Source organism: Amblyomma mixtum, chromosome 1 (assembly GCF_055824585.1).
Source record: "Amblyomma mixtum isolate Tamu chromosome 1, ASM5582458v1, whole genome shotgun sequence".
In the NCBI taxonomy this organism is placed as follows: Eukaryota; Metazoa; Arthropoda; class Arachnida; order Ixodida; family Ixodidae; genus Amblyomma; species Amblyomma mixtum.
Window position 1 is genome coordinate 182,226,554 of NC_143012.1, and position 13,620 is coordinate 182,240,173.

Here is a 13,620-nt window from a genome sequence, read left to right on the forward strand (position 1 = left end):
GCAACCGTCTTCCAGGGAGAAGTGGTCAACGACAGTTTCCCCTAACCCGAGCACGTGCGACCACATGAAAGGCGCAGGAACGCTGTTCGAGAGCCTTCCAGAATCTGCGCGACGCAGAGGGCATCCTTCTCTCCCAACACGTGACGGGGACGTGTTCCCTGTTGAGAGTGTGTGTGTGTGTGGGTGCCACAGTGAACTTTCAGGACCCTCCTTTCCCGACAAGCCCGGCCCCCATCTAGGTAGCTCCTGACCATCTGAGCTCATCGTCATGCAGCTTTGCTCCTTGTTTTCGAGATTTTCTGAGACGTTCTCTCAGTTGCTGTTTGTATATATGTAAATTCCCTTGTATAAAGTCCCTCTTCTTCTTGTCGTTACCGTAACCTCGCCTCCGTCCTCCCTCATCCCCTCTTCGACCCGACCATGCTACGAGAGCCGCAATACTAGGCGCGCGCGTTTCGAGATGTGTTCAGCTATGGCGTTAGTGCGTGGTGCGTTCGTAGGCGACGGCCAGCTGAAAATTCTATGCAGTTCTTGCTTGCGGCTTTCGCCGTTAGTGAGAACATGCACGTAGAGCTTTGGCGGCCATGACGCTGTCAGCCTAGCTGAATGATTGAAGGGACGCGCTTTCAGCGCGCCGATATTTTCTTTTTGTATGTTGGCAGCTACGACCTCGACAGAGGAGATAACCCGCGAGAAATCACCATGCCACATAAAGGTACACATTTACGCATAATCATCTGAAATTTCGCTTCATGAAGTGCTGTACCGCTTACCCACTTGCCTTGTGCATTCTGCTGCTGCAGGAGCACGTGGCTGAGGTCGCGTTCGTATTTAGAGTTTTGCCGCGGCACTACGAGGATCCGCATAAGGCGCGCTTTGGGCACCGCCGGCATCGCCAGTTGAACCGCCATCTGGTAGTCATGCTGACGCGCTTGTCGGCGTGCGCATCATCAACCCCGCGGTAAGGGCTGAAGTACATGTCGCAAGTTTTCTCGTGCATTGAGGGCTCACCAAATTGCGGCGCTTCTAACGTAACGACGCTTGCAACGAAACTTTAGCAGCATCGTTTCCTGGATGCTTCTCGGAAGCCGAAGTTGTTATTGTTCGCCGCGGACCGCTACCACGTAGCGAGAGATAGGGGCATCGACCAGATATCTAAGATTATCGTAGCGATTCTTGTCAAAATCTACGGACCAGGAATCGCTTCGGCTTCAAGGGCAGGACCAGGAGAGGTGTACGTCGTGCACCAGTGTCTTCGGTGTGCAGCAAAAGGGTACAAGACGGACCACTGATGGGCCTACTGCTCACCAATGCGGCCGTTCCAATCCACGCTTCTTCTGCAGCCAAGGCCAGGCTAGAAAGAGGAGACCATGTAGGAGACAGACCTGTGTACCTCTGCTGCGGGGTTTGGGTAGAAGTTGTCAGGGCTAGGGTGCCTCCATGGCGCACCCACCCTGGGCGCAGTGGGGTTTGTAATAAAAATCTTTAGCGCGGCACTTAACCCTTGCTCTCACCGTCTTGGTGAAGCGGTGCGTTGCGCGTTTCTTTCCAGGAACGACGCTTGCTCGGTCAACAACTGGGGGGGGGGGGGGGGGGGAATGTGCACTGCCAGTAGCCTTTAGACGCTCCCAGTTACATGCGTGGTCCTGACAGTCACCAGACTCAAGCGACAAGACGCGGTCAGGTTCGCCATCGCAGCCTTGTAAAGGCGGGGACACATGTCAGGCGGGCGCCCCGAATCCGCTCCGGCTCGCCGCGTCCGGCCGCGCCGCTCCGGCAAGCCGGCGACCGCCGGATGAATCAAACCGCGTAGATATGTCCGGCGCAACGCGTCCGGCGAATGTCCGGCACGCCGCTCCGGCGGGCACTGGCAGCCAATGCGAGCGCGCAGAGCGCCGACGTCACGATGACGTCGAGTTCGCGACGCCACAGGTGAGCACGACAGAGGTACAGAGGTGAGCGGTGTGTCGGCTGCTGAATTGTAGGGTTAGTTTGACAGCGCTGTTTTGACCGAACGCCATGTCTTCGTTCAAACAGTTCCGGATTTGGGAGAACGAACAAGGGGTGCCGAGTGTAGCACCTTTTTTGAGCGCTGGCCAGTCCCAAAGAGGCCTCGGCTGCGGCGTCGATGCGAAACCACTGGCCTATCGACGACTAGGGTAGTCAGGGACCAGCGCGCAGTTCGTCGCCCGGCGTTGCCGCAGCCGATGAGGCTGCCGAAAGCTCCACTCTAACACAGGCATGCTGTCGTTGCTCGAATCTAGGAAACATCCTTTCTGGTACCATGGTTTTTTGTATTTTCTTGTGCGAACGTGGAGTAAGACGAGCCTGCCGGCCGGTCAGCCTGGATCCCGTCTGCCGGCGTCATAAAAACGAGCTAATGAGTGTTCTTGACGTAATAATAAACCCTGGGATAAGGAAATGAGAAAATTATATCATTTTCCTGGTTCATTAGCCAATACCGAGTTGCTGGTAAAAGTAACAACTGTGGTACGAGCGAATTAGTTGCGAGAACTGCCTAGCAGCTGCCGCTATCTGGCCCGACGCTGGGGTCCGGCTCGACTGGCGCCCGCTAGCTCCGCTGCTGAAGGCGCCACGGAAATTGAGCATACTATTATTTTATTGTGCGATGATGCTGTTGACAGCAAAGCGGAGTGAAGAATAGGCCATAAATTATAGCGCAGGCGACTTCCGAAGCGCCGGCCCCTGCCGCTTCGATGCCAAGCAGGCTATAGGCGTAGCGACGACCACGGCACGTCAGGCAGCAGCAGAGCTCGTCGCCTGGAGCGCCCGCGAGCGGTGCGGTTGCCGAAAGCTCGCAACATAAGCAGGCATGCTTTGTCGCCGCTCGAGTATAGCTGGCAGTCTTTCTGATAACAAGGCAATGTCGTCTTTTCTTGCAATATTTGTACACTAAGCCAAGCAGCGCTCAGGCACTGCTGCGCGGCGGCGAAATGCGACACCTTTTGTGGGAGGAGCTTGGGTAGAGCGGCGCAGCAGTGCTTGCTGCTCCGTGTGTTCCTGCTTGCTGTGGTGCGGCATTTCGGAAGCGGCGACCGGAGCGGCGCACCGGACGCGTTGCCGGACATGTGTCTCCTGCTTAAAGTGCACCGGGGAAGGCGTGTCCACAGATGAGCCCCCTTTCATTTCTGGCTATTGAATCCAGCACTGCCCGTTACTGCTCTGGAGACCACCTGCACCCAGAATTATAAATGCATTTTCGCAGAAAATATTCAAGGGCGTTCTGGTAACCCTGCAAACGCGTTTCTGAAGAACGGCAGATTGGGCAACTTGGAGTTGATTCATAGGGGTTGAGTGGATTTGATCTATAGTGGTTCAACAGCCCTGCCATACACTGACAGAGAAAAAGATGAGACACACAGAAGGAGCGTCCTTGCACGCTGTCTTTTTCCCTGTGTGTCGGGTATCGCTGTTGAACCACTAACATAAAACGTACTCCGCCTGGCGGCCGCTAGGAGGGTACGCTAATGGAAAACTTAACGCAATACAGTAAACCGTTAGTCCAGGCACGAGTATCTGAACTGCTGACATGATAGTACCAACACAGCAGCTTTATCTTTTTTTCTCTGCGCTATTAGCCTCCCCGGTATTCCTGCTCATGGATACAGCTGCGGACATATAACAAGACGAAAATAGCTACACACACACAAATACGCGAGGCCTTGCGAGCCTTGCGCGAGTGCGTTTGTTGAGTCCATGTGGAGAAAGAAAAAGCAGTGTGCAGGGGCGTTATTGTTCATTTCCCCTATCCCCCTAGCTGACAGAGTCCCATTATCTAAAAGCATGGAGGAAGGAAAGAAAGGAGAGGCCCTGACGTCACATTTTGTGAAGCTGCCCCGCAACCGGAAGTTGGCTCGGCTTTCCTCACTATCTTCCTTCTCCACCGAGCTACGGGGCGGGTTTCGCGCCCGGCTCGCAAGCACTTCGTAAAAGAAAGGTATAAAAAAAAACCGCGCCGCTTGCCGCTACACTCCTACACCTCCCTCCCCGCAAACACGCACCTAGACACAGACCGGCGCACAGGTGCGGTGAACCTTTGGCGAAGAAAGACGATATTGCGCGCCGCTTACAGCTCAGCTCACCATCCTCCTCGGGCTACCGTACACCCGCCGTGTGGCCTTCGAAACGCAGCTCAGCATCGCCGAGAGCGGCTTCATTTCTGTGCTGTTCGGTGAGGTGCGAAAGTTCGCTGATCAAAACAATCAACGCTTCTTCGCGTGTCGAAGCGCGGTTCCGGAGTGCCACCTTTTCGCGAGATTCATTTCAATGCATCGATCGCTCCGCGTAACGACACCAAATTTGACGAACAAAATATCAAATGAGCGGTTATTTAAAGCAATCCTAGATGCGTGCGTAACGTCACGACGCCAGGCATGTAGACTTTAACACGCAAGGCCGAACACACCGTGCCGAAAGCCCGTCCACCGCCACCGAGAAACACTCGGGACCCTAGCAACAACGACGCTAACGACGCCGTACGCCGTTGCTAGTGGCCCGAGTTTTCTTAGCAACAACGACAACGTTGCTAGTGGCCCGACTTTTTAAGCCTAAATTTTGACGTCACTTCCGCCACATTCTTGTCAATGCATTGGGAATACGAAGGGCCTCTCCTTAGTTTTCCTTCCTCCATGTCTAAAAGCGACCGTCCACCGGGAAAGACGTTTAGTCGGTTTTTTTTTTCGGCAGCAGTGAAGAGAAATGAGGGCTGAGAGCCTACATGTTGCTCCGTCGGGGTGGGGGGGTCTGTGTGCGCTGCAGGAAATCCAGAAATCAGAGTTTACCGCAGTAACTTCGTCCAGCATCCTTGTATATACGTTACGATAAAACGTAATTTAACAACAGTTAGTTCTAAACACTAATTTCTGAAAATGAAGTGGCATCATGTTTGAGTAGTAATTGCTACAGTTTGGTAGTTTTCAAATGCATTTTGGTGACTTCAAAAATGGTTTACCGTGTATGATCATACACGGCAAAGCTATTTTTGAGACTGTACCATTTTCCGTCATGTGCTATTTGTTGATCTTGCATCTACGTTAGCGCACACAGCAGCTTTTCCACTTTCCCCGCTTTTCGGTTCCTGAAGTTTTCCTTTACAAAAGAACTGGCGTCTCTGCGCGACGCCCATTCCAGTGCATGGTCACTTTAGATAATGGGACATTTTGCACCCTGCAAACAGCAAGATGAATAGAACATTTTGCGGAAATCTGTAAGTGAGCTTTCGGGAAGGCTTGTTTTCAATGAAAAGGTCTCGTTCCTGGAAGACACTCTCGCATTCTTTGTGGAAACGAACAGAGCCATGTTTCCGCTGATGAAAAACCTTTGAAATGTCGCCATGTGACTTCAAGAGTACTCTTAGGCAGCTGTCGAGAAAGTACAATAGTACAATTTAGGGGTTCGCAGCCGAGCTTCTGTAGCAAGGCAGCAGAGGCTAAGCAGGAAATGGACAAGGAACGAAAGATCCGAGTTCCAGTTAGCCAGAACGATAAACAAAGCACATGAACCGTAGCCCTCGAGGATAGTTCGTTTGTGTGTATTCAGCTAAATGCGCGAAGCATCGTTAATAGAACAGTTGACCTAGAAAGCATCGTGCTCACACACAGGCCACATATCGCATGCCTCACAGAAACCTGGCTGCACACGGATATGGAGAGCGCTGAAATACAGTCTAGCCCGGTTATAACGAAGTCGGCGGGAATCGGAAATCACTTCGCTATATCCGCTATTTCGTACTATGCGGACTACGAAAAAAAAATGCAAACATCGGCATACCGATGGCGTCACTCGCGATCTCAGTAGCGTTCGCCGTGCTCCCAACCTCGAACAGTGCGACACTGCGCTCAGTTGTCCGTTCACCAGCTAGATCAAGTCGAATAACTGTCCTTATAAACAGCATACAACGATCCGCGATAGCGATAAAAATGAGCCACGCTTCCAACATGCACAATTCTGTCGCGCTTTCTCCCGCCTTGCGCACCGCAGCACCGACATAAAACAAAGCGCGCGCTGCCACACCTGCAGACTGCAATCCAGCCGTGGCGCCAACTGCCTGGGAGAAATAGAGAACCGCGAGTGGCCAAGACGGCCGCTCTCTGCGAAGTCATCGAAAAAAATAATCGTCTCTGTTCTTTTTTTACATTTTTCCCCTGCGCGGCGTGCTCTACCGCTCTACGCCGTGACGCCTTTCAAGGACGGCGCAACACGAGACCGGCGTGCCATGCGATGCAGTGAAGCAACCTTTCGCTCCGCAGGAGAGCAGACGACGCCACGAAAAGACGCCGTCAGCCGAATTTTGCTCTTATTTTCGCGGAAAAAATCGCCTCAAGGATGCAAAAATGTGTTGATTGGCAGATTATTTTTCGGTTGGTATTAAATCTCTTCGTTATATCCGCTGACGCGCTCTTATTTACTTCGTTAAAACCGGACCCAAAATGTATTGAAACTGCAAAAATTGGAATGGGAAATTGAAATCCCTTCGTTATAACCGCTATTTCGCTATAAGTGGCTTCGTTATAAACGGGCTAGACTGTAGTACCCGCAGGCTACCGAATGCTTCGCAAAGATAGGAACTCTCGGGGCGGTGGCGTAGAAATTATTTTCCGAGAGTCATTACATGTAACCAGTCTTCCCGACATACCCGATATCGAATGCATATTGCTAAAGGTTTCTTTAGCCGTATTTAGCTTGATTGTAGGTACATTCTACAGGCCGCAAAATAGCAACAGCAAATTTTTTGAAGTACTGAATGAATTCCTATGCTCTAGTAACATTGCTACTTGCAACACTACTTGCACGAGATTTTAATATGCTTTCCATCAAGTGGGACAGTGAATTCCCGGAACCACTATCTGCCATTTCTGAGCCACTTGTAGATTTAATCTTTTTTCACAACTTCACTCAACTAGTGAAGGAACCCACCCGCATACAAAAAGAGGCTAAATCAATTTTAGATCTTTTCCTCGTGATCAGCAGCCTGCTTTGCCGAAATCTGGTCACGCATGTCTACGATGGCATATCTGACCATAAGATGTGTGTTGTGTTGGGTTTATTGGCGCATAAGCAGCTAAGGCTATCATGCGCCAAGAACAAGGTATGGAAAAATTGGCTTGAGCAGAGTTTGTGACCATAAGATGGTATCGCTGAATATCGCATGCGCTCCTGCTAATAAGAAAAACAAAGACAGACGCATAGTCCCGCAATTCGCACGTTCCAACGATGTTGCTATCTTAGATTTGTTGGACAGTTCGTTCTCAGATTTTGTTGCTTTAAGTGAATCTACCGATTGCTTTGTCGATCCACTGTGATGTTTTTTCAAGTCTTGTTATGAAGTGCGTGAATGATTTTGTGCCGGCCGCGACGAACCGAGTACTAAATACTAGTCCTTGGATGACTACAGAAGTTATTCGGCTAGAGCGAAAAACAAAAAAGTTAAGAAAGCAAACCCGGCTTTCTCCTTCAGCGGCCAACAAAAATAAGCTCTGTGTGCTACGTACGCAGGTAAAGGAATGCATAAAAAGGAACAAGGACTGCTATTTCAACGTGACCATGAAGAGCTTTCTGCTCTCCGTGCCAGAAAAGTTCTATCGGCATTTGTCTCCTAAGATGAAAATAACATACAAATTATGTATAAATGGCGAAAAAATAACGTCACAACCGCAAGTGGCATCAGCTTTTAATGAGTTTTTCTGTTCAGTATTCACAAACGATGACGGCAAGAAACGACATCCCGACTTAGTGTTACATTGTCTGCCAATTAATAATGTTATTGTTTCCGAACAGGGCCTTCTGTCGTTACTGCTGAATATCGATAGCAAAAAGTCAACAGGTGCTGATGTTATACCCAATGCTTTCCTTGTTAGGTATGCCGAGCGGTGCAGTAAATATTTATGGATTATGTTCAATCTTTCTTTAACTACAGCAGAACTTCGTTTTGATTGGGAATGCAGTAAAATCGTGCCCATACGCAAAGCACATAATTCATCATTACTTTCGTCTTATAGGCGGATATCATTATTGTGTACATGTTCCAAGGTTCTTGAGCGCATTATTTTTAATCATATCTCGACATTTGTTGAACATAACAATCTAATCGACAGCAGGCAACATGGGTTCCGAAAAGGACACTCCACAGTAACAGCACTCCTGGAGCTAACTCACGATTTCGCAATAGCCATTCACATTCAAAGCCAAATCGACATTCTATTTTTTGATTTTGAAAAGGCCTTTGATCGCGTCTCACACCCTAAACTTCTTTTAAAACTAGAACCACTGTTGAAAAGCAATTCTCTTCTTGCATGGATCGAAGCTTACCTATGTGGCCGATCCCAATGCGTCAGAATAGATCACTTGTGTTCTGCTCCTGCGCCTGTCAAGTCCGCTATACCGCAGGGATCTGTTCTCGGGTCCTTATTCTTTTTAATATTTATTAACGACATAGTTCATAACCTACCATGCCAATCAAACTATGCGCCGATGACTGCATAATCTATCACGAAATTCACAACTCCAGCGATCAGGCTCTAATTAATAGTCCCTTAGCATGGATAGCAACCTGGTGCTCAGATTGGCAGATGTCAATAAACACGAAAAAATCTGTTGCGATGACCGTAACACGCAAAAGGCAACGATTAAATTTCTCATATTCCATAGGCAGCAGCACTCTCGCAGTGGTAAACAACTATAAATACCTAAGCATAACCATAACATCGGATCTAAGGTGGAATGAACATATATCGGATATTGTGAAGAGGGCCACGCGGAAATTAGGTTATTTAAGAAGAACTCTGCGACAATGTACAAACGAAGTTAAACTAATAGCGTACAAAACCTTAGTTCGACCAGTACTAGAATATGGATCAATTGTTCGGGACCCGCACACTCGTGGCAACATAGACAAGCTCGAATCTGTGCAAAAGAAAGCAGCTAGGTTTATATACCGATCATATAGCTGGCGTACTTCCGCGAGTGCTCTAGTAAAAAAGGCAGGTTTAGACAATTTACAAAAACGGCATCAGTATGATCGATTAAAATACATGCACTTGCTGTTTCATGATAAACTAGGTATCTGAAAACACGATTACATAGAGCCTGTACACCGACGAACGACCCGATCGCATCATAGCCAAAAAACTTATTCGCATCATAGCAAAAAAGATTATTCCCGTCACACTCAAACCTTCGCTAACTCTTTTTTTCCGAAAACGGTCCGTGAGTGGAACCGGCTTCCGACCAGCATTGTACAATGCCCTACTACTGAAGCATTTATGAATGCTGTCAAATTTTAACCGACGATTACGGAGTGTTCTTGCGATTGCTTTGTGTTTCTGCACGCAACTTTGCATCATTTATTTTTGCTCGTGAGTGCATCTCATTTGTTGTGAAAGCAGCTTGTTGTGCCTTGATTTGTTTTGCGCATGTCACTTACGTTTTTTTTCCTTCTCGCGCTTACATCCTCACCTAGAGGCTAGCAATACTGTGTAAATAAATAAATAAATAAAAGAAACTGGCTTTGCTCTCGTGACGGCAGGAGTGGTTTGCCCCACAATCAGCGCATATCAAGCTTTTTTGACTGGCAAATGAGACTAATCCCTAACCGTGGTCCCGACTGCTTTCCTTCACCACTTCGTAACAGTACCCCGAACAATGACCAGCCCACTGGCCACTGCGCAGTGACAAAGACCAGTCTCCATCAATACATGGTACATTGCTGACGACACGCTGTCGCTCCGCCCCGGAATGGTCTTGGAGTAGAACGCCTCCGTTTATTTTTCATGCAGACTACTTCCGTACCTTCGTGCCGGCTTGGCAACCTCAGTGCATCAGTCTCGCATTCCCGTGCGTCGTCCCTCGACCCTTCTTTCCATCCGGTTTTGCGACAAATGGCCATGAGGCATCGAAATAAACCCCTCCCTGGTGGAAACAGTGTGACATCAAAAAGCTGTGGCCCAATGGGCAAAATTGTCCACTTTCGGTTCTGAAAAAAATTTGGGGGTGTCGTGCGATCCACCGCCGCCTTTGTCCCCGAGTAGAGACGCCTCGCAGCCTTTATTTTCCCGGTAAGAGCCTCCTTGGTACAGCGCCAGTTTTGTCCACGAGACGGGAAACACGTGCGCTGATGACGTAAGCTGAGAGAGGTCACCGGGCGCACCCATCAGTATAAATTACGGGCCAGCAGCGTAGCAACCGCATTGCGACCCGTCGTCCCGTCCCAAGGATCCTCGATCATCAGCAGTCAGTATCGCTTTTTCCATATACTCGCGGCATAACTAGGGATTCCCTAACAGTTATTTTTTCTTTGTGACTCAGATGTTTCAAAACAAACCTGCGCAACAACATCAGCTCATTGGAGACAGCATGCTCCTGCGGTTGGCCGTGCTTCTGGACTTCCGCGAAGCCAGATCGGTAAGGATGGCCGTAGAAGCAAATATGGTTCATTTTCTGAAACTGCAGTGCTGAACTGCTCGTAAATTTCGCCGCGCAGAAAGTCCTACCCTAATGCCGGGAGGGACTGCGGCAAGTCTGCTCGGGCAACTACGCAGGGTGGCTCACGTGGAGCCCATGGTCGCCGTCTTGGTTGGCACCAACGACCTTACCAGGGTACGCTTGTTTACGGAATCGGTATTTATGCATGCAAACTCATTTCTCTGTTTTTTTTTTTTACTTGCAGGCGCGTACCATGGGCGACGCAAGGCGGCTCGTGGCCACCAGGCGGGAGATTGTGGAGTGGCTGCGCGGGCGCTTTGCTGTGGTTGTTCTGCTCACGCTGCCGCCCGTCGCCCGTGCGGCCCAAAGCAGCGCCCACTGGCGCATTTTGAAGGTAGTGAACACGTGGATAACTCAACAGAACCACGGTAAGTTAGTTCGTAACGTAGCCTATATTAAAATATAATGATCGCTTTCATTTCTATGCAGACAATGTGGTGCCAGTGCAGACACACCGCCTCTTCACACTGCGCAAATATCGCGTGAAATACTGTTTTTACGAAAGGTAAGTAAAGATGTCAGTATTTTCCGCTCAAATAACGACTGTTATTTCTTTCAGGAGGATAGGAGCGGCCCGGCGGCTGGACTGCGTCCAGTGGAGCGCGTCGGGCATGGACGCAGTCCTGGAGTTTCTGGCGGAAGTAATCGCCTAAGGGCCGTTTCACATGCTGCGACTAGAACGAAAATAGTCGGCCTAGTCGGTGACGCCGCAGTGCGATTTTCGCACAGTGCTTTCACATGCAACGCGTACCCAGCGAATTCGGTCGTAGGGACACGCAAGGTTGCTCGATGTTCGCATAGGCAACCCACGATTAAACCCGACAGAAACACTGCACGGAATGTGTTGATGATGTAATGACCAGCTTGTTTTTAGATGCAAGGCAATATTTCGTATGTTTTGATTAGAATAAACAGTTTTGCTTACGCCGCGGGAACAGCTCCCACGTGACCCCACGCCGAGACGGCGCGTGACGTCACGTCACGTGCGAGTTGTTGCCGCGGCAGGTCTCGACGCACGTGCGCTCTCGCTCGCGCGCCTGGAGACCGGTCGTGGCCGCGGCAGATGCTTCCGCGTGACGTCACGTCACGTGCCGACTCGGCGCTGCCCATTGGTCAGTCGCAGAGCGACCACACCGACGCTGCGACTGGATTCCAAGCGGACGGAACTTGGTCGCAGGCCGTCTGCGGCTAGACCGACGGCCCTCCCCAGTCGCAGACCGACCGAATTCGCAGCGTCGCAGGCGAGAATCGCATGCATGTGAAACGGCACTAACGCGAACCGCACAGACTGGCCTTCTCCCAAAGGACGGTAGGCAGCAAGCAGTGAGCTACTTCAAAGACGTCGACCTATGACTTCTTCATGGTGGTAAAAGACGGATTTGTGGTGATGACCACCCAAACCTACAACAAAGGGCCGCCTTTTTGTTGTAGGTTGGGGCTCTCATCTCCACGAATCGTCTTGTTTATCAGCATAAAGAAGTCATAGGTCGTCGTCTTCGAAGTAGATTACAACTACTCCCTGCCTACCGTCCTTTTGGGAGAAAGCCTGTCCATGACAGCCCCAAACTATACAACAAAAAGGCTTCCCTATAGCTAATGGGCTCCATATCCTTACACAGGCCTATCGTTATGGTGTTCATTCTGCAGGCTTGTCTGCTCACCTGAAGCAAGTTTTTCTACAGCGCTATAGCGCGGATTCGTTGTGATGACAGCCCCAACCTCCAACAAAAAGGCCTTCCTATAGACCCCCTATAGGGAGGCCTTTTTGTTGGAGGTTGGGGCTGTCATCACAACGAATCCGCGCTATAGAAAAACTTCGTTCAGGTGACTAGACAAGCTTGCAGAATGAACACCATAACAATAGGCCTGTGTAAGAATATGAAGCCCAAGAAAGTGCAAGAAGGGTCATTTAGAGGTAACCCATATGCCCGATGTGCTTTTCAGATGTATTGTTACCGAACGCAATTCATGTCAACCGCAAATTAGCCGTGTTCTTCCCTTCGCCACCAAGAATGTGACAGATGTGACAGCTTTTTTGAGAAAGCAAATGGACGTTGGATTTTTATTTTAAATTGATGTTGAAGGTTTATAGTCTGTGCCACGCGCAGAACTTCCTGAGGCTGTATACGCGAGTGTACTGGTTTTAATGGGGCTACATCCTTTCAAATTTTAGCAGGTATTAGTGTGGAAAGATTCTTGTTGTGTTTAGACATACCTTCGCTCCACTGTTGTTTCTTTTGGAACAGACATGTTTGTTCAGAAAAATAGCATTTGCGTAGTATCTGGTGTTGCACCAATGCTATGCAATATATTTTATCTTCCATTGACCGTGCCTTAGCACCTTCTGTTGACGAGCTAACCGCACCTTGACGCATGCTAGCACTGTATAAGGATTCTTATCCCTGCTTAGACAACTAGGGAAAAGCCTTGCTTTTACAGAGCCTGAAAAATATTGCTGCCAGGTATGGCGTGCCTGTTGTTTTCTCGGCCACGAGACAGCTCAGCGGTTTGTGCACACGTAATGGGCGGAGAAAAAAGCACCAGTGCGAAAACAGGCATGGTGAATCCTTTGCAGATTGTGCATTTGGTGTGGTATATGAAATTCGCAGCATGGGAGCACTCAAAATCGCTAGAAAAGGGAACTGGATCTAATTTACCTCTTCACTGCGCAGAGTGGAAATGTGAGCCGGCGCTTGACAGTATCAAGGTTGTTGGCAGGAGTCGCGAATAAGACAACGCGCGAGGTTCTTTGGGGCTTTTCTCATTGCAAAGAAAGGAGCCGCATGTTGTAGTGATTGTTCTGCTGCTCTTCGAAGGAAGTAACCCGCATTCATTTTGTTTTTCATAACCACCAGGCCTTGATAGTAAATGACTTCTAATAAAGAAGTCCTTTCTGCATGTTGTGCATTTATTGTTATGCGCTGAAAGCGTTCTGTCGCTTTTGTTGTTTCTTGTTCTTTTTGCCGATTTATTGTATAGACGCTTTACAGCGCGGGAGCATGGGCGCCGCCATACTTGGTCACGTGACCATTCCGCCATCGCTGGCCTTCTCGTTTTTCTACGGCTGCCGGCGCGCTGGTGCCCGGCTGCAAGACTTTTCTTCGGCTCTCGCTGTGGATA

At 49.5% G+C, this 13,620-nt stretch overlaps 1 pseudogene; it reads left to right on the forward strand.

Annotated features, from left to right (window-relative positions):
- The first annotated feature begins 606 nt into the window (after positions 1–606).
- LOC149370159 (uncharacterized) lies at positions 607–11,153 on the forward strand (annotated as a pseudogene).
- Positions 11,154–13,620: the final 2,467 nt, after the last annotated feature.